General features: G+C 39.9%; 1 protein-coding gene and 1 long non-coding RNA gene across 3 annotated transcripts in view; both read right to left on the bottom strand.

Moving 5' to 3' along the window:
- Nucleotides 1–26,286, bottom strand: part of LOC128642788 (multidrug and toxin extrusion protein 1-like) — a 676,487-nt gene that overhangs the window by 233,154 nt on the left and 417,047 nt on the right. The window lies entirely within an intron of this gene.
- On the bottom strand, nucleotides 12,663–15,575 carry LOC128642789 (uncharacterized). Its single transcript, XR_008399710.1, has 4 exons — nucleotides 15,437–15,575; nucleotides 13,995–14,060; nucleotides 13,461–13,514; nucleotides 12,663–13,021 (listed from the first exon to the last, which is right to left on the bottom strand). It is a non-coding gene; the product is annotated as an uncharacterized LOC128642789 (long non-coding RNA).

The raw sequence follows: 26,286 nt of genomic DNA, 5'->3' as shown, positions 1-26,286 counted from the left end.
ACAGGTAATTTTGTAAATATTTTAACTAGGTAGCTATTAAATAGCTATTAACTATTTAATAGCTATTGTACCTAGTTAAAATAAATACAAAGTTGCCTGTAAAATAAAAATAAATCCTAAAATAGCTACAATGTAATTACTAATTATATTGTAGCTATCTTAGAGTTTATTTTATAGGTAAGTATTTAGTTTTAAATAGGAATAATTTAGTTAATAATAGTAATATTATTTAGATTCATTTAAATAATAATTAAGTTAGGGGGGTGTTAGGGTTAGACTTGGGTTTAGGGGTTAATAACTTTATTATAGTGGCGATGACATTGGTGGCGGCAGATTAGGGGTTAATAGATTTAATAGGCTATGTGAGCTAAGGCGGTTTAGGGGTTAATACTAGGATATTTTTATTGCGGTGTGGGCTATGGTGGTTTAGGGGTTAATACTAGGATAGGTTTATTGCGGTGTGGGCTATGGCGGTTTAGGGGTTAATAATTAGGCTTTTTGCGTTGTTGGGGGTTGTCGATCTAGGGGTTAATACATTTATTATTAGGAGTGAGAGGGGGGATTGCGGATATAGGGGTATACGTGTCGGGCTTATTTTTGGGAGGCAGGTTACACAGTTACGGGAGATTTAACATTTTAGTTAGTTTTCTTAGGGGCCGGCAGTTTTGAAAGTGCCGTAAGTCACTAGTGACTCCAGAAATTTGTAGTTACGCTCATTTCTGGACATCGCTAGTTTATCAGACTTACAGCACTTTAGGAACTGCTGGCGGGGTATATGTAATACCCCAATTTGCGAGGTGAAGTTACGTGAGGCATGGGTTCCCTCGCTTGCGCCTAAAACTACGCTGTATATCGGATTGTGCCTCTGGTGGGGTGTAGAAGAGAGAGCTAATACAATAATAATTTTCCATCGTTCTCTGTAAGTATTGGGCTTTGGTTTACAAAAATATAAGATAAGGAAGCAAGGGTGTGAACACAAAGTGATAACATAATTATATATAATTTTACCTGTAAGCTCAGCCTATTGTAAAAGGGTGTTGTTTCAAAGCACAAAACCAGCAATTTCATATAAAAAATAAACCTGAAAATGCAAATCCCCATACATCCTATTCTCTGCAGCTGTCATTTGCCTAGATTATGAGTTTTGCATTAGTAGGGGTGCGTTAGTTATGCGTCTTTTATTTCCTTAGCACACTTTTTTTAACGTAGGTATTACGAGTCTCAAAACAACCTTCTAACGCATAGCTGTAACACGACTACTGCGTTTATTGTATATGCGTAATCACGCCGCGTTAAACAGTCTCTCATAGAGATCAATGAAAAATCAAAGAAGCATGCATTTTTCAGCTAATACTCAATCTCGCAGGAAATACGTACTGCTCTGTCAAATTACGTATACCACATAATGCACAACAAAAACACAGCAAATGTACTAACAACAATTACGCAACATAGCACAGACACATTACACATTCACAATCGTAAAACAAAAACAATGAACATGATTTACACTAAATGAGGAATACAGAAATACATGACGATCCTGCAACACGGAGCAAAACAACACGAAAAAATAATTGCACACTCATACACAAACAAAACATTCACATTCCACATTACTGAATATTAGTACAAACATTTACAACACTTCACAATTACATCACAATCAAAAATCAACATTTATATTTACACATAATACTTTTGAACAATGTTATGCAAAACGATCACTATGACATCATCGCATTCTACACATTCCACAAATACTAACTCAATATGAGCATGCACGAATTCACACAACTAATACACATTGCACACATACCAATTACTAACCAAGCACAACTGAACAGAATTTACAAGGCAAACCGGTACATCATTAAACATTTACATAGGGTATATCAGCAGGCTACAAGCATGGCTTCTTTGACTGTGTTGCTGCAGGGTTTTTTCAGATTAGAGAGATTTAGTGCATTATTGTGAGAGTCAGTGTTAGTGTGAGTTAGTGTTATTGTGAGAGAGTGAGTTAGTGTTATTGAGAGAGTGAGTTAGTGGTAGTGTGAGATAGTGAGTTAGTGGTAGTGTGAGATAGTGAGTTAGTGGTAGTGTGAGGTAGTGAGAGAGCGGTAGTGAGCGAGAGTTGGTTTGGATGAGTGTGCGAGTGGTTTTTCTGTATACTTAACACATTTACACGCAAACACATTCAATACATATATACACTTATCAATAACAACACATACACTCCATACCCCATCCCCTCTCATACTACACTCCATACCCCATTCCCTGTAATCCCATTCCCTGTTATCCCATACCCAATTCCCTTTCATCCATACCCCATTCCCTGTAAACCCCCATCCCATAGGTAGATTTTGTTTACATATCCTCATGTTAGTCTTCTCATACATTTTGTTTGGTTAAATACTCCTTAACCTCTTTTATTTATATCCCTTTTACACTTTGAGCACTTTATAATTTTTGTTATTTATTTTGACCCCCTTTCATTTGGGCACATTCAGTTTTGTTTGGAATATGTCGGGAGGGGGGATAGGGGCAGATTAGCCTGGAACTATTAGAGTTCCTCCGGATTCAGTTAAGGGAAGAGGTTATAGAGGAGGTCAGGCAGGAGCTTAGTCAGGAGAGGGGGAGGGGGAGAGTGAGAGGAAGAAGAAGAAGAGGAGGAACAGGACAGGAAGGGGGGCAGGAATGTGGGAGGAAAGGGTGGAGGAAGCGGTGGGTGGACCCGGTCACTTTGTTCAAGCTGAACAAGTGGCTGGGCCCAGTGGCGGGCAGCGTAGAGCTTCACAGTCTGGGAAACAGAGGACATCATCACAGGGGAAAACCAAGCTGACTAGTGAGATATATTATGGAGGAGAAGGAGGCCCTCGTAGAGGCTTATATGGACAGGGCTAGGAGGCTGCAGGCTCAGAAGGCCACCCCTAGGGAGAAGAGGAAGCTATGGTTGGAGATCAGGGATGCAGTTAATGCAGTGGGGGCACGTAACAGGGAAGTCGAGTCTATAAAGCATCACTACTGGGACTGCAAAATGGAACTCAAAAGGAAGATCTCCAGGGAGTACCAATATGCAACAGGGACTGGTGGTGGCCCTGAAATGATAATAGAGTATTCCCGATGGGAGGAAATGTTGCGTCCCAGCATCTCTGAGGTGGCCATAGTTGGGATCAGAGGAGTCGATACCGGGAACCTGCCACTCTCATCTGACGGTAAGTTCATGTAATAATCTCTTTACATAAAAAATAAAGAATGTATTTAAGGATATCATTGACGCAATTACGCTTTTTTACACATTATTACGTAAATGCATTCACAATTACCTTGTGATTACATTAGTATCTAGGCTACAGATTAGGTTGTGCATTTAAACAGACTAAAAAACAAATGCAAAAACACATTCAGATTGACCAGATAGATATCAGAAACACGGTTTGGAAAATGTGGAAATCGTATTGATTGTTATATTTCAAAGTGGATTAATGAGGCTGCATTTGTAATTCTATTGTAAGAAAAAGCATTTACATCTTTATTTTGAACTATGCTAATATATACATTTCTTTCTTTTTACAATATACAGATTCTGGGGAGGAGGCAGCACAGCAACTACAGGCTCCTCCTTCACCCAGGTATGAGAGTGGTGGAGATGACTGGCCACCTCGGGGAGATATGGAAGACATCCCTCTATCCCCATCCTCTGAAGAAGCCCCCACTGCAGAAGAGATCCCTGCAGCAGCCCCTCCTGCACCAGCAGCCCGCCATGCAACAGCAGCCCACCGTGCACCAGCAGCCCCTCAGGAGGAGATAGCAGAGCTGCAGATTTGATGCGATTTTCAAGAACGGATACGTGCCTCCCGGAGGGAAAATATGGCAAGCAGAACCCAGCAGACAGAAGAAATTCATGCTATTCGACAAGGCCAAACAGAGCTTATACAAGGCCAAAGAGAGATAATCCAAGGACAAAGAGAGATTATCCAAGGACAAAGCGAGATCTTGCATACTTTCAGAGATATAGTGCAGGTTCTCCGGGAGGCGCATAACCCACCATCTGCTGCTGGGCCATCTGATCATGGGCCATCAGCTGCTGGGCCATCTGCTCCTGGTACTCCTCAATCTCCTCCTCAGCCAGTACTCCTCCTTCCCCTCTTCCCAAAACATCTCCGATGAGAACTCGTTGGAGGGGGCAGTTGCCCCCCCCCAGAGCCTCAGTCTCGTGGGAAGAGGGGAAGTAAGAGGAAGTAAGTATTTTTATATATATTTAGTTATTTAATGTGTAATGGATAGGTATGTGATGATGTGGTCTTCTTACACTTGTGGACCACACTCTGTATATAATCTGCTTCTATGGGACCGGGTCCATGGAGGCAAATTGTTTGCAGACTGTGGTTTACAAGTTTGTGGACACAACATCATCACATACCTATTCTTGTTCGTTACATTGATTGGTTTCTGTGATGTGATGTCCAAATTGTTTCCCTAATCTCAAACAAAATAACCATTACAATTATACATGATGGCATATCACTGTTTGAATGCCAACAACACAGCTTAAATGGACAGTCAGAACATTATTGTTGTTTACAAAGAAAACACTTTATTACAAAAACAAAAACAACACTTAGAGAAATATACCTTTTACTTCTGTGATTAACCTTGTATCTACCCCTCTGAAAAATGATCACTTATTTATGTTCTTTTGACAGACCGCCATTTCAGCCAATCACTGATCAATCCAGGGTAACTATACTGCATGAGCTCAATGTTTTCTATATGAAAATGCAAAAAAAAAATGCCCTCTAGTGGTCAAAATGCATCCAGATTAGATGCACTCTTCAAGCTCTAAAAAAGGAGCAGATGAACCTCCTAGGTTTAGCTATCAACTAAGAATAACAAGAGAACTAAGATAAATTGGTGATAAACGTTTGAGATATTTTTTTATTAAAAATTGCATTTGTAGACATTAAAATCATTACTGTTTTTCTTGACTTGACTGTCCCTTTAAACAAGAACATATGCTAATATATAATAATCCTTAGGGATTGTTGGTATATCTACATGTACTTGTTCAAACAAAAAAATATTGGAATAGGATACTAAACCTGTATGCCATATTTCTATTGATGTGTCTTTTTTCCTAAAGCGACATTACTGTGTTTGAATTATTTAAGAAAGACATTTCATTTAGAAGGCATATGGTTTCGGGTCCTTTTACGAGTTACTTTATAAATATATGCTCACACTAATATATTTGGAGATTAACCAATGTGGAACTCATACATGACACAATACTGAGCATTTACATTAAAGGGACCGTATGCAATCATTTTCAGAGAACTGCATGTAATAGACACTACTATAAAGAACAAGATGACCACATACAGATATCAAAATCCAGGAGAAAATGGTTTAAAGATTTACTTAGAAAATCTGTTTAGCTATGTTGAAAAGTTAGCTTGAAAGCACATTCCAAGTGGGAAATAAGACAATCCCCCTTCCTTTGCATATGAAAAAACCCTTTATACAAACAGGAGCAAGCTGGAGAAGGTAGCTGATGGTACTCACATCAAACTTTGAGGCTTGAGTAGGAGTCAGAAAATCACAGCAATGTTATTTAAACATAAGCAAAACTAGACATTGATTATAAAAAAGGACTTTATATAGATAGAAAAAACATATGTGTTTAAAAAAATAGTGTATAATGTCATTTAATAAAAAATACCACGACATAACATCTAGAATAAGTAGGCATCTCATATATTTATCATATGTCAAGGCGCATCTTTAGGAATTAAATATGGAGAAAATTGAACACAACACAATCATTATTTATAAAAAGGAAAATATTGTTCACAAACATATTAAACAAGATGGACTATATTCATGGATTTGCACTTGCCTCAAAATATCTTATGCAGGAAAAAATATTGCTTTCATTTGTTTATTCAACGAGACAGCCATCAAAAGAGATTTTTGTGTTCTTTATCATCTATGGTTCAACAATGTACATGATTGACACAATCCATACTCGACATGGTTTTAAACTTGTCTTCTCATTCACAAACGTGGGTAACATGCAAATTCAAATATTGCGGGACTACATAATCCAATCAGACGGATTTTACACCTTGGCATGTGACCATCCAATCAAAGGCGCATTGTTGATCTCGTAAAAACGCCATCCAATCTATGGCGCATCCTTGATCGCGTAAAAATGCAATCCAATCAAAGGTGCATCCTTGATCACGTAAAAACGCCATCCAATCAAAGGCGCATCCTTGATCGTGTAAAAACGCCATCCAATCTATGGCGCATCCTTGATTGCGTAAAAACATCAGCCAATACAAATACTCATTTGACAGCTTGGCATGTGACGTCTTAAGCAACATGGCGCATCCGAGATTGCGTAAAAACGTCAGCCAATACAAGGACTCATTTGACAGCTTGTCATGTGACGTCTTAAGCAACATGGCGCATCCGAGAACGCGTAAAAATGTCAGTCAATACAAGGACTCATTTGACAGCTTGGCATGTGACGTCTTATTTAACATGGCGCATCCAAGATCGCTTTAAAACGTCAGCCAATACAAGGACTCATTTGACAGCTTGGCATGTCAATAAGAAACATATTTATATTTCTTTTACAAGATATACAGAGTCCACGGGTTTCATCCTTTACTTGTGGGATATATTCCTCCTGCTAATAGGAAGTGGCAAAGAGCACCACAACAGAGCTGCTATATAGCTCCTCCCTTAACTCCTCCCCCCAGTCCTTCTCTTTGCCTATGCTAGTAATAGGAAGGTTATGATAAAATAATAGCAAATTCTTTTATGACTGATGTTGCTTTTCAACTTGCAAAATTAGCAGCGAAAAACGCAGGCTTTGCCATTGTAGCGCGTAGAGCGTTATGGCTAAAGTCATGGTCGGCTGACGTATCGTCTAAATCTAAGCTTTTATCTATTCCCTTCAAAGGTAAGACCCTATTCGGGCCTGAGCTGAAGGAAATAATCTCTGACATTACTGGAGGTAAGGGTCACACCCTACCTCAGGACAAGCCCCTCAAGATGAGGAGTAAACAAAATAATGTTCGTTCATTTCAAAACTTTAAAGGAACATCCTTTGCTTCCTCCTCCACTAAGCATGAAGGGAACTTTGCTCAATCCAAGGCAGTCTGGAGACCTAACCAGGCCAGAAATAAGGGTAAACAAGTCAAAAAGCCAGCTGCTGCTACCAAGACAGCATGAAGGGGCAGCCCCCGATCCGGGACCAGATCTAGTAGGGGGCAGACTCTCTTTCTTTGTTCAGGCTTGGACAAGAGATGTACAGGATCCCTGGGCATTGGAAATTGTGACCCAGGGGTATCAGTTGGAATTCAAAGACTTCCTCCCAAGGGGAAGATTTCATCTTTCACGATTGTCTGTAGACCAGACAAAAAGAGGGGCGTTCTTACGCTGTGTAAAAGACCTCTACACCATGGGTGTAATTTGCCCATTTCCAGATCTGGAACAGGGGCAGGGGTTCTATTCAAACCTATTTGTGGTTCCCAAAAAAAGAGGGAACCTTTAGACCGATATTAGATCTCAAATGTCTAAACAAGTTTCTCAAAGTACCATCATTCAAGATGGAGACTATTCGTACAAATTTGCCAATGATCCAGGAGGGTCAATACATGACCATGGTGGACCTGCAGGATGCGCACCTTCACAATCCTATCCACAAGGATCATCATCAGTTCCTGCAATTTGCATTTCAGGACAAACATTACCAGTTTGTGGCCCTTCCCTTCGGGTTGGCCACGGCTCCAAGGATCTTCACAAAGGTTCTAGGGTCTCTTCTAGTGGTTCTCAGGCCGCGAGGCATAGAGGTGGTGCCCTATCTGGACTATATCTTGATCCAGGCGTCAACCTATCATCTGTCCAAATCTCACATGGACATTGTGTTGTCATTTCATGGTTGGAAAGTGAATGTAGAAAAAAGTTCACTAGTTCCACAGACAAGAGCTCCATTCCTGGGAACTCTGATAGACTCGGTAAACATGAAAATATTTCTGAAGTCAGAAAATCAAAGATTCTAAATACTTGCCGAGCTCTGCAGTCCATTCATCGGCCATCAGTGGCTCAGTGTATGGAAGTCATCGGACTAATGGTAGCAGCAATGGATATCATCCCGTTTGCTCACTTTCATCTCAGACCACTACAACTGTGCATGCTCAGTCAGTGGAATGGGGATTATGTGAATTTATCTCCTCAGATAAATCTGGACCAAGAGACCAGAGACTCTCTTTGGTGGTGGTTGTCACAGGACAATCTGTACCAAGGGATTTGCTTCCGCAGGCCATCTTGGGTAATAGTAATGACGGACGCCAGTCTCCTGGACTGGGGTGCAGCCTGGAATTCCCTGAAGGCTCAGTGTGTGGACTCAGGTGGAGTCTCAATTGCCAATTAATATTCTGGAACTGAGAGCGATATTCAACGCGCTGCTGGTGTGGCCTCAGTTGGCTTCGGCCAAATTAATAAGATTCCAGTCGGACAATATCACGACTGTGGCATATATCAATCATCAGGGGGGAACAAGGCATTCTCTAGCGATGATAGAAGTATCAAAGATAATTTGATGGGCGGAGGCTCACTCTTGCCATCTGTCTGCGATCTATATCCCAGTAGTAGAAAACTGGGAAGCGGATTTTCTAAGTCATCAGACTTTTCATCCGGGGGAGTGGGAACTCCATCCGGAGGTGTTTGCTCAACTGGTCCATCGTTGGGGCAAACCAGAACTGGATCTCATGGCGTCTCGCCAGAACGCCAAGCTTCCTTGTTACGGATCCAGGTCCAGGGACCCGGGAGCAACGCTGATAGATGCTCTAGCAGCTCCTTGGTTCTTCAACCTGGCCTATGTGTTTCCACCGTTTCCTCTGCTCCCTCGACTGATTGCCAAAATCCAACAGGAGAGAGCATCAGTGATTCTGATAGCGCCTGCATGGCCACGCAGGACCTGGTATGCAGACCTAGTGGACATGTCATCTCTTCCACCATGGACTCTGCCTCTGAGGCAGGACCTTGATTCATCAATGGGGCACACCAGAATTGGATCTGATGGCATCTTGACAGAATGCCAAACATCCACGTTACGGGTCCAGGTCAAGGGATCCCCAGGCTGTACTGATAGATGCTCTAGCAGTACCTTGGTCGTTCAACCTGGTTTATGTGTTTCCACCTTTTCCTCTCCTTCCTCGTGTGATTGCCAGAATCAAACAGGAGAGGGCTTCAGCAATTCTAATAGGGCCGGCGTGGCCACGCAGGACCTGGTATGCAGATCTAGTGGACATGTCGTCTCTACCACTGTGGAGACTGCCATTGAGAAAGGACCTTCTCATTCAAGGTCCTTTCCAACATCCAAATCTAACTTCTCTGCAGCTGACTGCTTGGAGATTGAACGCTTGATTTTATCTAAGCGGGGTTTCTCTGAGCCGGTCATTGATACTCTGATTCAGGCTCGCAAGCCAGTTACTAGAAAAATTTACCATAAGATATGGCGTAAATATCTTTATTGGTGTCAATCCAAGGGTTACTCATGGAGTAAGATTAGGATTCCTATGATTTTGTCTTTTCTTCAAGAAGGATTGGAGAAGGGATTATCAGCTAGTTCCTTGAAGGGACAAATTTCTGCGTTTGTCAATTTTGCTTCACAAGCGTCTGGCAGATGTCCCAGATGTTCAGGCTTTTTGTCAGGCTTTAATCACAATCAAGCCTGTGTTTAAAACAATTGCTCCGCCATGGAGCTTGAATTTAGTTCTTAATGTTCTTCAAGGGGTTCCGTTTGAACCCATGCATTCCATAGATATTAAACTGTTATCTTGGAAAGTTTTGTTTTTAGTAGCTATTTCTTCGGCTCAAAGAGTTTCTGAGCTTTCTGCATTACAATGTGATTCCCCTTATCTGATATTCCATTCTGATAAGGTGGTTTTGCGTACTAAACCTGGATTCCTTCCTAAGGTTGTTTCAAATAAGAATATTAATCAGGAAATTGTGGTTCCTTCCTTGTGTCCTAATCCTTCCTCTAAGAAGGAATGTTTGTTACATAATTTGGATGTGGTTCGCTCTTTAAAATTTTATTTACAGGCGACCAAGGATTTCCGTCAAACATCTTCCCTGTTTGTTGTTTATTCTGGGAAGCGTAGGGGTAAAAAAGCTATGGCTACCTCTCTTTCTTTTTGGCTGAGAAGCATCATCCGCCTGGCATATGAGACTGTTGGACAACAGCCCCCTGAAAAGATTACGGCTCATTGCACTAGAGCTTTGGCTTCCACTTGGGCTTTTAAAAATGATGCTTCTGTTGAACAGATTTGTAAGGCTGCGACTTGGTCCTCCCTTCATACTTTTTCCAAATTTTCCAAATTTGATACTTTTGCTTTTTCTGAGGCTATTTTTGGGAGAAAGGTGCTTCAAGCAGTGGTGCCTTCCGTTTAGGTTCCTGTCTTGTCCCTCCCTTTCATCCGTGTCCTAAAGCTTTGGTATTGGTATCCCACAAGTAAAGGATGAAACCCGTGGACTCGGTATATATTGTAAAAGAAAAGGAAATTTATGCTTACCTGATAAATTAATTTCTTTTACGATATACCGAGTCCACGGCCCACCCTGTCATTTTGAGACAGGATTTATTTGTTATAAACTTTATTCACCTCTGCACCTTGTTAGTTCTTTCCCTTTCTCTTCCTATACCTTCAGTCGAATGACTGGGATGAGGAGTTAAGGGAGGAGCTATATAGCAGCTCTGCTGTGGTGCTCTTTGCCACTTCCTGTTAGCAGGAGGAATATATCCCACAAGTAAAGGATGAAACCCGTGGACTCTGTATATCGTAAAAGAAATTAATTTATCAGGTAAGCAAAAATGTCCTTTTGATAAATTAGTATGTGCTATATTGGTAGCTAGCAATGTCCCGCTAGATAACGTAATACTGTGATATATGAAATAGAATCCATTGTTGAAACTAAGGATATATTTCACTAGAAGCAGAGGATTATTAACTATTTAGCAAGCAGCAGGGTTTAAATAGACCTGAAAACAACATTTTATGTTACACGATTATGTAGGACATTGCAATTTGAAATACATTTCCACATTGAATTTTAATCTTTGGATTATTGTGTTTCATGTCCCTTTAAATGAGAAATAATGCTAGGAGATAAATTATGAAAATAGGGATTGGTTATACATTATATGTTACCTATAGCTATGGTGTCCATCTTTAACATTTAAAAAGGGACACATGAGAAATACATATGTCAGGGATGTTTTCAGATATGTTAAGAAGATTTATTTGGAATAACAATAATGACATATGTATTGATCAAACGTGTCACTTATTCAAGTTGCAATATGGTCAGCCTACCTATAGCAATATATCGTTGGATAATTAAAGATAAAAAATAATAAGCGAAATATATTAATCATCTAAAATATGTGCATTACACACAGTCATTGATTTTGTTACACTACTACAATAAGATATAAGTGAAATTAGAATACATGTGCTGGCAACATTCAAATAATAGTCTGTTTTTAAAAATATTATATGTCCATGTTGATGTAAAAAGGACAAAAATACATTAGAACTACATATCCATTCCTTAAGAATTGTGGTCAGCATCACTTAAAGTGACATGAAATACAAATATTTAAGTTTCAGGATTCACAGAGAGGATAATATTTACATAAAATTTATAAATTACATAGATTATCTCATTGTATCAATCCTGGGATCATTTGTTTAAGGTGCATGAATTCACGAATAGTTGATAAATGAATACATGAATGTGCAAAAAAATAGAATACATATATATATATATATATATATATATATATATATATACAACCAGCAATATAAATAGAGAACTTCAGTTCTATGATAATCATAATCTTGCAAAGATAAACCTTTATGAAAAGTATATCAAGAAAATGAATCAAATTAAATTTGAGATGTAAATATTAAATTTATTGACAATTGTATTATATTTATGAATCCAGAAAGACATTGGTTTCATGTCCCTTTAAGGATTAACCAAATAAAATATAGATTTCAAACAATGACATGAATAAAGTGGACAAATCATATTGGAATGACATGTATTTTATTATTATGTCATAAAACATAAAGAAATAAAATAATGTTACAAAAAAAACATATTGATAAATCAGCCCCATTGGAGCCATTTGACAAGGTAAAAGAGTGCATCACAGTCCTTGGAGGAAGTTGACAAGGGCCAACACAGCCCCATTGGAACCATTTGACAAGGTAAAAGAGTGCATCACAGTCCTTGGAGGGAGTTGACAAGGGCCAACACAGCCCCATTGGAGACATTTGACAAGGTAAAAGAGTGCATCACAGTCCTTGGAGGGAGTTGGCAATTGCCAACACAGCCCCATTGGAGCCATTTGACAAAGTAAAAGAGTGCATCACAGTCCTTGGAGGGAGTTGACAAGGGCCAACACAGCCCCATTGGAGCCATTTGACAAGGTAAAAGAGTGCATCACAGTCCTTGGAGGGAGTTGACAAGGGCCAACACAGCCCCATTGGAGCCATTTGACAAGGTAAAAGAGTGCATCACAGTCCTTGGAGGGAGTTTAAAAGGGCCAACACAGCCCCATTGGAGCCATTTGACAAGGTAAAAGAGTGCATCACAGTCCTTCGAGGGAGTTGACAAGGACCAACACAGCCCCATGGGAGCCATTTGACAAGGTGCCATAGTGCATCACAGTCTTTGGAGAGAGTTGACAAGGGCCAACACAGCCCCATGGGAGACATTTGACAAGGTGCCATAGAGCATCATAGTCCTTGGAGGTAGTTGACAAGGGCCAACACAGCCCCATTGGAGCCATTTGACAAGGTAAAAGAGTGAATCACAGTCCTTGGAGGGAGTGGACAAGGGCGAACACAGCCCCATTGGAGCCATTTGACAAGGTACCTAGGGAGTGGCCTGGGTGGGTCGGGAAGCTGATGCCCAGAAGTGGCGGATCCATCTGAAATATATAATAAAATAAATATTAACATCTCATACATCATGAAATCAAGTCAAGGCATTTAAACATGATTATGTTTTATGTATACTTAGAAGTGGTTTGGAATTTATAAACAATGATGACATAAGGATATGGTCTGCATCTAGGCACTCAGATGAATAGCAATGACTGTCTGTACAATCAGAAGATGATTATTGTGGTTTTGCATGGAATATGCATGTGACATCATGATGTCATTAATTACAAATCATACATAAATGAATGAAAAATACAAACATATGTTCATGCTGCATGATATAGAAAGGGGGGCAGTAGTGTATTGTACAAATAATGGAAGAATAATTTGTAAAGTGCCAAAGCTGTAGACTTTTGTTTTCTTCCAGAGAATGTTTTAAAACAATAATACATATTCGATACATGTTATATATATTTGACATACCATCAGACTCCAAGGGAGCCACTTCCTCCTCCGCCTCACATGTTACATCAATCTCTGTAAAACATAACGTTAAAATCAGATATTATAATATATGTTACTGTTGCTCAAGGACACACATCAATGTTGCATTAAAGATATACTGAACCAAAGTTAGGAATTCCATCATTTTGATGGAGCATACATATGACAATAGATTTGTTATTCTCGATGAGTAATAATTACATTTTAGTGTCTGTATTTTTTCAAATATTTCAAAAGCAGAGTACATGGAACATGTAAGAGTTCTCATGGGTGTATCACTTGATGATTGTTTTCTAAATTTATACTAAAAAGAAACATATGCTATCCATGTTCAGAAGCACAAAGATGTAGACTAAGAAGCTTTGAGATCTTAATCTTTCAAAATTAAAAATAAATAGATATATAATCAGAGGAGTAAATTATCTGTTTTATTCAAATGTAATGCTTCATCATAATCATAATATTTATTACAAATACACCTTCAATGACATATGAATGAGTCAATGGACTTACCCAAAGCCTTTAAAGGCAGCTCATCATCGGTGCTGGATCCCTCTGGGCTCCCCACAACAACTACATCTATTAATGATATAGATATATATTAGTGAACACAGTTTGGACATCACTAAATCTCATTAGTATAGAATTGTCAAAAAATATACTTAGAAATGTGAATAATAGATCACTATTATGAACAATAAATGCATGAGTTAATCAAGGTGATTCTAAAGAAAATTATGTTTTTAACATATGTTTAATTTCTTAATATATTAGACAGACAATTCATCCTTTATGATTCTATTGCCTATCTAAATATACCTATTGATCAATCTTTTTAAGATAATACACACAAACAACACTTTGAATAACAACTGGTGACAAATTGAACCGAAGCCATGTGGCCCATAGATCCATTTGTGCAATGTACAGTAATTTATTTTAGCACACAACACATATTGATCACAATGCAAAACAGAAGTTATTATTAAAGAATATGTCATCATGGTGCTGTTAGAGTATGCTTATATCTATTCCAAGAGTGAATATGTGATTTAGATATTAATATTGTTTCATCAAAACAATGTAAGGATGACTGAATATATTGATTATTAGGGACACTGACCACAATTTTTAAATTCACTGATTAAAATTGAACATTCAATTTTAAGCAAATTTAAAATTTACTACTATTATCAATTTGTCTGCATTCTCTTGCTTTATTTATGTAAAAAAAGAAGGCAGTTAAGCAATATTTTGGTTCATAAAATATTGGTCTTTTAATGTATCCACCAATCAGTGATAACAACCAAGGTTGTTTAAAAAAATGGACCTGCATCTAAACTTACATTTTTGCTTTTCAAATAAAGATAACAAGAGAATAACGAAAATACGATTATAGGAGTAAATGAGAAAGTTTATTAATATTGCATGCTCTATATGAAGGACAACATAAATAATTGGTGTTCAATGTCCCTTTAATATTAAAATATCTTTATTTGACAATGTCGCTGTTAATGAATTGTCGAGTCCATATGTTGATGTGTCTAAATCCTAAAAGTGAAATGTTTTTTTTTGTTCATGTCCCTTTAATGATAAAAATAAACCCAAAAACATATGAGATGTATATTTTTAACATCTGCACATTTTAAGAAATGTATTAGTGTTGTCTAAATGTATCTAAAAAATCTCAAGCACTACACAGGGGCAGAATATAAAATGGGCAGGAACCTAAGCTTACATTAAAATGAAGATATCATGAATGGAAGGGATATTTTCAAATACTCATAATTTTAGATTCGTATTACAATGTCATCCCAACTTTGATTTGTGATTCTTATTTTAAAATAACCAGAAAAGATCATTAGAGTATCCATATAAATATCGATCAATGTGAATGTATTATGTAATCTTATGTGCAGGTTTGTAAGACAAAAGTCAGTTAATATCAGACATACCATGCTGTGAAGAACCCTGGCTTGAGGTTCCAGCACCTACATCACAATCTGTAAAATATTCAATGAGGATTGGATATCATTAATACAAATCAGGTCATGAAGACAAAAAATATGATTTTTCAATTCTAATTGACAAAGTACAAAGCTATTTGTATTTACATGAGTTCATTGTTTCCTCAATTAATGTCTAAATAAAGAGATCCTGTATTCTTATTTTCAATCTTTTATGTTGTTGACTGTAGCTTTAATTCATTTTTTGTCTTCTTGCATTCTCAACAATTGATAGAGATAGTTCATTGTTTATTTTGATCTTGCTAGTATAGCTTTTATAATGTAGAAGATTGTAAATAAAGATACTGTATTCTTCCCATATATACTAATTAATGTATATATCTGACCAACATGTCTAAAGCGACGACAGTTACAGCAAACACATGTTCACGTGTGTGCGCAATTCTATCTTTGATGATAATTGCGAAATGATTCCAAGCGGAATTACGCATCTGTGATTTAACCAACTTGTCTAAAGCGATGCCAGTTACAGCAAACACATGTTCATGTGTGTGCGCAATTTCTCCTACATTGGTGTATCCGGTCCACGGCTTCATCCTTACTTGTGGGATATTCTCAATCCCTACAGGAAGTGGCAAAGAGCACACAGCAGAGCTGTCCATATAGCTCCCCTCAGGCTCCGCCCCCCAGTCATTCTCTTTGCCGCTCTAACTAGTAGCATCTCCACGGGCTGGTAAAGAGTATGTGGTGTTAGTTGTAGTTTTTTATTTTTTCTATCAAGAGTTTGTTATTTTAAAATAGTGCCGGCTTGTACTATTTACTCTGAAGCAGAAAGTGATGAAGATTTCTGCTGAGAGGAATATGATTTTAGCACCAGTAACTAAAATTCATTGCTGTTCCCACGCAGGACTGTTGAATACCAGAGAACTTCAGTTGGGGGGAACAGTTTGCAGGCTTAACTGCTTCAGGTATGATCAGTCATTTTTCTAACAAGACCAAGTAATGCTAGAAGACTGTCAGAAATCCCCTCAGGGATAGGTAAGCCATTTTTCTCAGACTCTGTATAAAATGATGGCTTATATTAAGGGCTCTATGCTGGTTGACACTATTGTGGGCTTAATCGATTGCTTTTTAGCATGTTTTCAGTATGAATAAGGTGTTTTTTTGAGACTTTTGAAACACTTATGGGGTTTAATATTGCGCCTGGCACTTAATTGGACAACTAATCTAGTCTAAAAGGCCCCTCCACTCTGGAATGAAGAGGGAGGAGGCCTCATTTTCGCGCCTCAATTGCACAGTTGTTTTGACTAGACAGTTCATGCAGCTTCATGTGGGGAGTCCAGAGACATCAGAAAGGACTTCAGAGAGGCTTATTTCCTACTTAAATAATCCCTAAGGAAGGTAAAAGACACAGTAGAGGCTGTGGCATTGTACTGTAGTGTTTTTAACCGGTTAACTGCTGTTATTAGCTCCGGTTTGGGCATTAAGGGGTTAATTGGTCTGAAAATTTGGGTGCAAAGCATTAAGACACTGGTGAAAATTTCATTAAAATCGGATGTTTATTTGATGTTTTTTTGATGTTTCAGTAATAAAGTGTGCACTTTTATTATTTAAAGACACAGTAACGTTTTTGTCAAAATTAATTTTTATTGCACTGAAGTTCTGTCTAAGTCTGTCAAACATGTCTGACCCTTCAGATAGCCTATGTTCTGTATGTTTAAAGGCCAAGACGGTTCCCCCATTAAATTTATGTGTGAAGTGTGCCATAGCGTCCAAACAGCTTAAGGACCGTACAGTCACGCTTAAAGATGTAGCCCAAGATGATTCTTTAGCTGAAGGTAGTGAGGATAGCCCGCTGTCCTCTCCTGTGTCAACACCAGCTATGCCCGCGCAAGCGATGCCCAGTACATCTATCGCACCAATTGCTATTACTATGCAGCAGTTAGCAGCAGTAATGGATAATTCTCTTGCAGCATTTTTATCCAAACTGCCAGCTTTTCCAAGGAAGCGTTATTGCTCAGTTTTAAATACAGAAAATGAGCAAGCAGACGCAGAGGATAATTTATCTGTAGTGCCCTCACATCAATCTGACTTGGCGGTGAGGGAGGGCCTGTCTGAGGGAGAAATTTCTGACACAGGAAAAGTTTCTCAGAGCCAGATACCATAGCATTTAAGTTAGAACACCTCCGTGCCCTGCTTAAAGAGGTCCTAGCTACACTTGATGATTGTGACCCTTTGGTGGTCCAAGAAAAATTGTGTAAAATGGACAAATTCTTAGAGGTCCCAGTACACACTGATGTGTTTCCTATACCTAAGAGGGTGGCGGATATCGTGACTAGGGAGTGGGAGAAGCCAGGTGTACCTTTTGTTCCCCCTCCTATATTTAAGAAAATGTTCCCAATTGTTGACCCCAGAAGGGACGCGTGGCAGATGGTCCCTAAGGTAGAGGGGGCAGTTTCAACTCTAGCTAAGCGCACGACTATACCAATAGAAGACAGTTGCGCTTTCAAAGATCCTATGGATAAAAAATTAGAAGGTTTACTTAAGAAAATTTTTGTTCAACAAGGTTTTCTTCTTCAACCAATTTCTTGCATTATTCCTGTAACCACTGCAGTGGCTTTTTGGTTTGAGGAACTAGAAAACTCGCTCCAGAAGGAGACTTCGTATGATGAAGTCATGGACAGAATTCACGCCCTGAAGTTGGCTAATTATTTCATTACAGATGCCTCTTTTCAGTTAGCTAAATTAGCGGCAAAAAATTCTGGTTTCGCAATCGTGGTGCGCAGATCGCTTTGGCTAAAATCTTGGTCGGCGGATGTGTCGTCCAAAACAAAATTGCTTAATATTCCTTTCAAGAGTAAGACCCTATTCGGGCCAGAGTTGAAAGAAATTATTTCAGATATCACTGGGGGAAAGGGCCATGCCCTTCCACAGGATAGACCTTTCAAAGCTAAAAATAAGTTTTTTAATTTTCGTTCCTTTTGCAATTGCAGGAAGGGACCTGCTTCTACCTCTACATCCACTAGGCAAGAGGGTAACGCATCCCAGCCCAAACCAGCATGGAAACCATTGCAAGGCTGGAACAAGGGTAAACAGGCCAAGAAGCCTGCTGCTGCTACCAAGACAGCATGAAGGGGTAGCCCCTGATCCGGGACCGGATCTAGTAGGGGGCAGACTTTCTCTCTTTGCTCAGGCTTGGGCAAGAGATGTTCCGGACCCCTGGGCACTAGAAATTGTCTCTCAGGGGTATCTTCTAGAATTCAAGGACTTTCCTCCAAAGGGAAGGTTCCACATGTCTCGCTTATCTTTAGACCAGATAAAGAGACAGGCATTCTTACATTGCGTAGAAGACCTTCTAAAAATGGGAGTGATACACCCAGTTCCAACAGCAGAACAAGGACTGGGTTTTTACTCAAACCTGTTTGTAGTTCCCAAAAAGGAAGAAACTTTCAGGCCAATCCTGGATTTAAAAATCCTAAACAAATTCCTCAGAGTTCCATCTTTCAAAATGGAAACCATTCGGACAATTTTACCAATGATCCAGTAGGGTCAATATATGACTACCGTGGACTTAAACGATGCGTACCTGCATATTCCTATCCACAACGATTACCATCAGTTCCTGAGGTTCGCCTTTCTGGACAAGCATTACCAGTTTGTGGCTCTTCCCTTCGGATTGGCCACTGCTCTCAGAATTTTCACAAAGGTGCTAGGGTCCCTTCTAGCGGTGCTAAGGCCAAGGGGCATTGCAGAAGCACCTTACCTAGATGACATCTTAATACAAGCGTCGTCCTTTCACAATGCAAAGGCTCATACGGACATTGTTCTAGCCTTTCTAAGGTCTCACGGGTGGAAGGTGAACATAGAAAAGAGTTCTCTGTCCCTGTTCACAAGGGTTCCCTGCCTGGGAACAATAATAGACTTGGTAGAAATGAAGATCTTTCTGATGGAGGTCAGGAAGTTAAAACTTTTGAACACTTGTCGAGTTCTTCATGCCATTCCTCAACCCTCCGTAGCTCAGTGCATGGAGGTAATAGGACTAATGATTGCGGCAATGGACGTGGTTCCCTTTGCTCGAATTCATTTAAGACCACTGCAACTGTGCATGCTCAAACAGTGGAATGGGGATTATGCAGATTTGTCTCCCCAGATACAAATGGACCAGAAAACCAGAGACTCACTCCTCTGGTGGTTGTCTCAGGATCACCTGTCTCAGGGAATGAGTTTCCGCAGACCGGAGTGGATCATTGTCACGACTGATGCCAGCCTCTTAGGCTGGGGTACAGTCTGGGAGTCCCTGAAAGCTCAGGGTCTATGGTCTTGGGAAGAATCTCTTCTCCCGATAAACATTTTGGAATTTAGGACTTCCGGTGGGCGGCGTTCCAAGATGGCCACAGGCTCTTGAGGCTCCGAGTAGCTTGAAGTTAAAAGTGGTTAGAACCATCGCCATCCTTCCCTCTCTTGGCAATATTTGTGCCCGAGAACTCAACTGGATCAAGGCATACTATCCCTTGGCCCCCGAGAAGCAAGTTACAAACAATAAGCCGTTTGGCGTAGAGACAGGTTATTTCCCGCCACACTGTACATGACATTACTCTGACCCTACGTAATGGAGAGGCTCAGCACTAGAGAAATGTATACTGACACCAACGCTCTGGATGAAATAAAGGCCATATTACTGCCTAAACTAGACCGGCTCCTCCTGTCCTGTTCTAACTTACGCGCATTAATGAGAGCACCAGAACAGCCATGCCACCAAATGCAGTCTATCTCTGATCCTACTTTAGAGAGCATGATAGGTAGCACAGCACTGTGCCCACAGGTGGACATTAGCCTTTCAGTCTCAGGTCCCACACAGAAGGGAGCAGCGGTAACGATTCTGGAGACCGGGGCATCTCCCTCTCGCATAACTTGGTCGAACTCGACCATAGCATCATCTGCGGATTCAAACAGCAGCTCACTGCTATCCTCAATGGCTCTTCCAGAGACTACTAAAGCTCCAGCCATAGATTCTAGACAAAGCCTTGAAAAGGAGATTGGCCACAACATCGCTTACCCTGCTAAAAATGCTGTTAAAACTCCTGCTGCTTCGCCTGTGTCCACTGCTGTACATGATGACCGGCATGATCACTCCGCATACGGGCTCGAAAATGTGTGCGCTAGTTCAACTAGCAAACCTGGATCTGACAGGCCTATTGATGGGGCATATGCGAATGGAGAGCAGCATCCATGTGCTTATCGACCCCATGAGAAAAGCTCTGAAATCCTGTGGTACATTTATTTGTTTTTAGTCCGAGTTGGTGTTGGTTGACAGATCACTGGGGGCCAGTTCAACTGCTGCTGGGCCACTCCGCAGTGTGCTGTATGTTTGCAATTTTATTATTGTTGCTGCTGCATCTATGCAGTGTGTCTGCCTAACTCTCTAGATAAACTCTCTTGCTGCTGGACTGTTGCTTCATTGACGGATCCCTCTGGATGTTGGGCGCATGTAAGTCTTTATTATTGAAAAAACGGCATGCCAAATTTCTGAGCAGCTCCATCAGAAAATAATGCAGCAGCGGACTTTCAATGCAAACCCCTTTAACGCACAAAGGACCTTTACCAGGGAAATTGTTTGGGACTGCTGTGATGTGTTAATGTTAGCATTAAAATGTACTTAAATGCACACGATCTTTGTCTTACTATTCCCTGATTACCTTTAAATCTAGCTTACCGGTGAGTTATGTTATAGCTTTTTATTTCACGTTCTGTTTTACAATAATTTGATTGTTACTTGACTTTAACTGTGAAGTGATATATCACAGTATGTTGCATATGTTGCTTTTTTTAAACACTTGGACCCTTTTTTTCTCTATTAACCCCTGATAACATTATTTTGGAAACGCTGGGGCTGTAAGTGTGTAGAGAGCAGAGCAGCTTTTCCTTCATGATGGCAGATTTCAATTTATGGCTTTTTTTTTTTTTTTTAAATCTCCTATAGGATCATTGAATATTGCCTTGTCAAGCATAACACTCGTTATACTATATAGATGATCTATGTGTTGTGTGGACGAACAAAATTCCTTGTATTGCATTTATCGTATGACTCTAGGAATGTCCATGCTTTTAACTCTGAGTTATGTGGATCAGATAAGACCCGTCTACTCCTACTAAGAATACTGTTACTTCAGAGTGAGTCTAATCTGTCTGCTGATTTATATTTACCTTAAGGCAGCTTTACCGGCACCATCACAAATAGATATATCACCACGTCCAGGGATTCATTCTAGCAATGTTAGTGTTGTGCCGAGTGCTATAGCCTATGAACATGCATTTATCATGTATATTCACTAAGAAACTATTAAAGTAATCACATACACGCATTATCAAGGTAGTTATACAGTCAGGTAATGAGATACTGATACTGTACTGTGCTTTGTTCAGTACTATGTTGTGGCAAATGACAATAACATCACTGTTACTGCTACTTTTGTTGGACATATCCTTGGAACGAAAAAGTTTTTGCAAACACTTACCAGCTCTTACCTTGAACTATAGCCACATATGTTTAATCATCCTAAGTAGCCTCTGAATATGCGTATACCATTCATATATACCAAAAAGACTAATAATTACTCACATAAATGCATTATTAAGGCAGCCACACTCCCCATAATGGGTCACTCGTTCAGTCAGTCACTAGACAGATATTTATTAGAAGTTTCCTGCCTGACAGTACAATGTAGTTGTCAATAAATGCTGAGTAATTTGTGTATTATATCTCATACGTGTCTATCTGGGGATTATACAAATATGACTCTTTCATATTAAGGCAGCTGTCCACATACCTCTAAACCTATTGGTGATTTGTGTTGTTCTGTTTAGTATAAACGCTTAGTTTAATTAGCTTTTTTTTTTTTTTTATTGTTTTGTTAAGTTTTGTGGTGTTTGTTATGGCTTGTGTTACTAAATTAATATAAAAAACTTAAGTGCAGGTGCAATATGAGACAATAATCAATTAACTCTGGTATAACCCTTACTGCATGGATCATTCCATGTTATTACATTGCTTTAACCTCAAAATGGCAGACTACATCTGTGTGCCTTGCTGTATGAATAGAAGCTGACGTTTCTCTTTGTATTTTATGACAGCAAATGTTTCACTACTGATATTGTATCAATATTCAACATGTTGTACTCATTCCATAATATGAAATGTAATGTCGCTGTGACTTGACATGTCAGTGTAAGCACTAAATTAATTGTACCTGTACTTCTTCAATAAAAAGAATTTAAAAAAAACATTTTGGAATTTAGAGTGATATTCAATGCGCTCCAGGCATGGCCTCAACTAGCGGAGGCCAAATTCATCAGATTTCAGTCGGACAACATGACGACTGTAGCGTACATCAATCATCAGGGAGGAACAAAGAGTTCCCTGGCGATGAGGGAGGTATCCAAGATCATCAAATGGGCAGAGGATCACTCCTGCCATCTATCAGCAATTCACATCCCAGGAGTGGACAACTGGGAAGCGGATTATCTGAGTCGTCAGACTTTTCATCCGGGGGAATGGGAACTTCACCCGGAGGTTTTTGCCCAGTTAACTCAACTATGGGGCCTTCCAGATCTGGATCTGATGGCGTCACGTCAGAACTCCAAAGTTCCACGTTACGGGTCCAGGTCCAGGGATCCCAAGGCGACATTGGTAGATGCCTTAGTGGCGCCTTGGTCGTTCAATCTAGCTTATGTCTTTCCACCGTTTCCTCTTCTCCCCGGCTAGTATCCAGGATCAAACAGGAGAAGGCTTTGGTAATTCTGATAGCTCCTGCGTGGCCACGCAGGACTTGTTATGCAGACCTGGTGAATAAGTCATCGGTTCCACCATGGAAGCTACCTTTGAGGCAGTACCTTCTAATCCAAGGTCCATTCGAACATCCAAACCTAGTTTCTCTGCAACTGACTGCTTGGAGATTGAACGCTTGATTCTAGCTAAGCGTGGGTTTTCGGAATCAGTTATAGATACTCTGATCCAGGCTAGAAAGCCTGTCACCAGGAAAATTTACCATAAGATATGGCGGAAATATATTTGCTGGTGCGAATCCAAGGGTTACTCATGGAGTAAGATTAGGATTCCAAGGTTACTATCTTTTCTCCAAGAAGGATTGGAGAAAGGTCTGTCAGCTAGTTCTTTAAAGGGACAGATATCTGCTCTGTCTGTTTTGTTACAAAAGCGTCTGGCAGCCGTGCCAGATGTTCAGGCGTTTGTACAGGCTTTAGTCAGAATCAAGCCTGTCTACAGACCTGTGGCTCCTCCATGGAGTCTAAATTTAGTTCTTTCAGTTCTTCAAGGGGTTCCGTTTGAACCTCTACATCCCATAGATATTAAGTTACTATCTTGGAAAGTTTTGTTTTTGGTAGCTATTTCTTCTGCTAGAAGAGTTTCTGAATTGTCTGCTTTGCAGTGTAATTCACCCTATCTGGTGTTTCATTCAGATCAGGTCGTTTTACGTACCAAACCTGGTTTTCTTCCAAAAGTGGTTTCCAATAAGAATATTAACCAGGAAATAGTTGTTCCTTCTCTGTGTCCTATTCCAGTTTCTAACAAGGAACGTCTGTTACACAATCTTGATGTGGTTGGTGCTTTGAAGTTTTATCTAAAAGCAACTAAAGACTTCAGACAAACATCAACCTTCTTTATCATCTATTCTGGCAAGAGGAGAGGTCAAAAGGCGACTGCGACCTCTCTGTCTTTCTGTCTGAAAAGCATCAGCCGGTTGGCTTATGAGACTGCTGGAAAGCAGCCTCCTGAACGAATTACAGCTCACTCTACTAGAGCTGTGGCTTCCATATGGGCTTTCAAGAATGAGGCTTCTGTTGAACAGATCTGTAAGGCAGCGACTTAGTCTTCACTGCATACATTTGCCAAATTTTACAAATTCGATACTTTTGCTTCTTCGGAGGCTATTTTTGGGAGAAAGGTTTTACAAGCAGTGGTGCCTTCCGTTTAGGTTACCTGACTTGTTCCCTCCCTTCATCTGTGTCCTAAAGCTTTGGTATTGGTTCCCACAAGTAAGGATGAAGCCGTGGACAGGATACACCAATGTAGGAGAAAACAGAGTTTATGTTTACCTGATAAATTTCTTTCTCCTACGGTGTATCCGGTCCATGGCCCACCTTGGCATTTGGTCAGGTTTAAATTTATTTTTGTAAACTACAGTCACCACTGCACCCTATGGTTTTCCTTTTTCTCCTAACCGTCGGTCGAATGACTGGGGGGGCGGAGCCTGAGGGGAGCTATATGGACAGCTCTGCTGTGTGCTCTTTTTGCCACTTCCTGTAGGGATTGAGAATATCCCACAAGTAAGGATGAAGCCGTGGACCGGATACACCGTAGGAGAAAGAAATTTATCAGGTAAATATAAATTCTGTTTTTATCTTTCATGATCATTGCGCAATGATTCCAAGCGGAATTACGCATCCGTGATTTGACCAACATGTCTAAAGCGATGCCAGTTACAGCAAACACATGTTCACGTGTGTGCACAATGCTATCTTTCGTGATCATTACGCAATGATTCCAAGCGGAATTACACATCCGTGATTCGACCAACATGTCTAAAGCGATGCCAGTTACAGCAAACACATGTTCACGTGTGTGCGCAATTCTATCTTTCATGATCATTGCGCAATGATTCCAAGCGGAATTACGCATCCGTGATTCAGAATTGATTTGTATATAGTAGTGTGATGAGTATCATTTCTAAAGACTTCAAATCTATTAGCAATTGGGTGTATTACGAGATTACAATTGGATATTTGTTAATATTGAACAATAACAAATAATATTTAGAACTGTGTTATGATTCGATAGTCAATGTATGAAATGGCGGATGATAGGGATTTCACGGATACGCAATTCCATTTTCGCTCAGTGACGCATATTCTGTAGAGCGCAAGAAACATCATTCCTATTTCATGTGTGACGATTCTAAATTCAGATATCTAAATATCATATGTAGCGTGTGTTGTGAGATCTATATAGGTTGAATATATGACTATATACACATTTCTTAAAAATCAAATCAAATATTAATACATTATATGAAGTCGGATATTTACCTGGTTCAGATTCTCTCTGCTTCTCTCCCAGGCCACCGGACGGAGAAGCAGCTGCACTGGCCTCCAGGTCAGGACTTTCTGATGCAGCAGCTGGGAGGGAAGAAGAAGAGGAGCGAGAGGATCTAAATCTGCAGGGGACCCAGAGATTGAGGACCTTGCATAAAGTCACCTCATAAGGGAATAGGTAAAGTTTCCATTGTGGCTTAGTTTTCTTACCATCTCTCTTATGGGCTTATACCCACTCCCTTATGAGGTCGACTTTTTTGTGCAGACGCAACCTCATATCCCTGAACCTCTGCATGATTTTATCCTGGCTCCTCTGGACGCCCCAACACCAAATTAACATCATTGGTGATAGACGCCCAGAGGGCCTTCTTAATGCTCTGCTTCGTCAACCTCTTCTTGTTCCCAAACAGCTGAGGATAGAAGTCCTCGACGGCGTTGACCACTGCAGCACTCTCCAGCTTGGTGAACCTGGGAGACATCATGCCTGCTAGTCCCAACAACGTATAATATATATATATATATATATATATATATATATATATATATATAAAATGGTCTATGATTAAGACATTTTTTAAGCCAAAACGCGTAAGACCGGCTACGGCTTGATCTGGTGGCATAAGCTATTTTTTTACAGTTTTATCTGGATGCGCTATTTTTGTACCTGATATGTAATAAACGAGGGTTGAAGATTTCAAGACGGTTCGCTGGATTTTTTGTTCTATGTCATA

The sequence above is a fragment of the Bombina bombina genome, chromosome 12 (assembly GCF_027579735.1).
Source record: "Bombina bombina isolate aBomBom1 chromosome 12, aBomBom1.pri, whole genome shotgun sequence".
Classification (NCBI taxonomy): Eukaryota; Metazoa; Chordata; class Amphibia; order Anura; family Bombinatoridae; genus Bombina; species Bombina bombina.
Note: the sequence above shows the minus strand (reverse complement) of the source record. Positions and strands in the feature narration are given on the sequence as shown.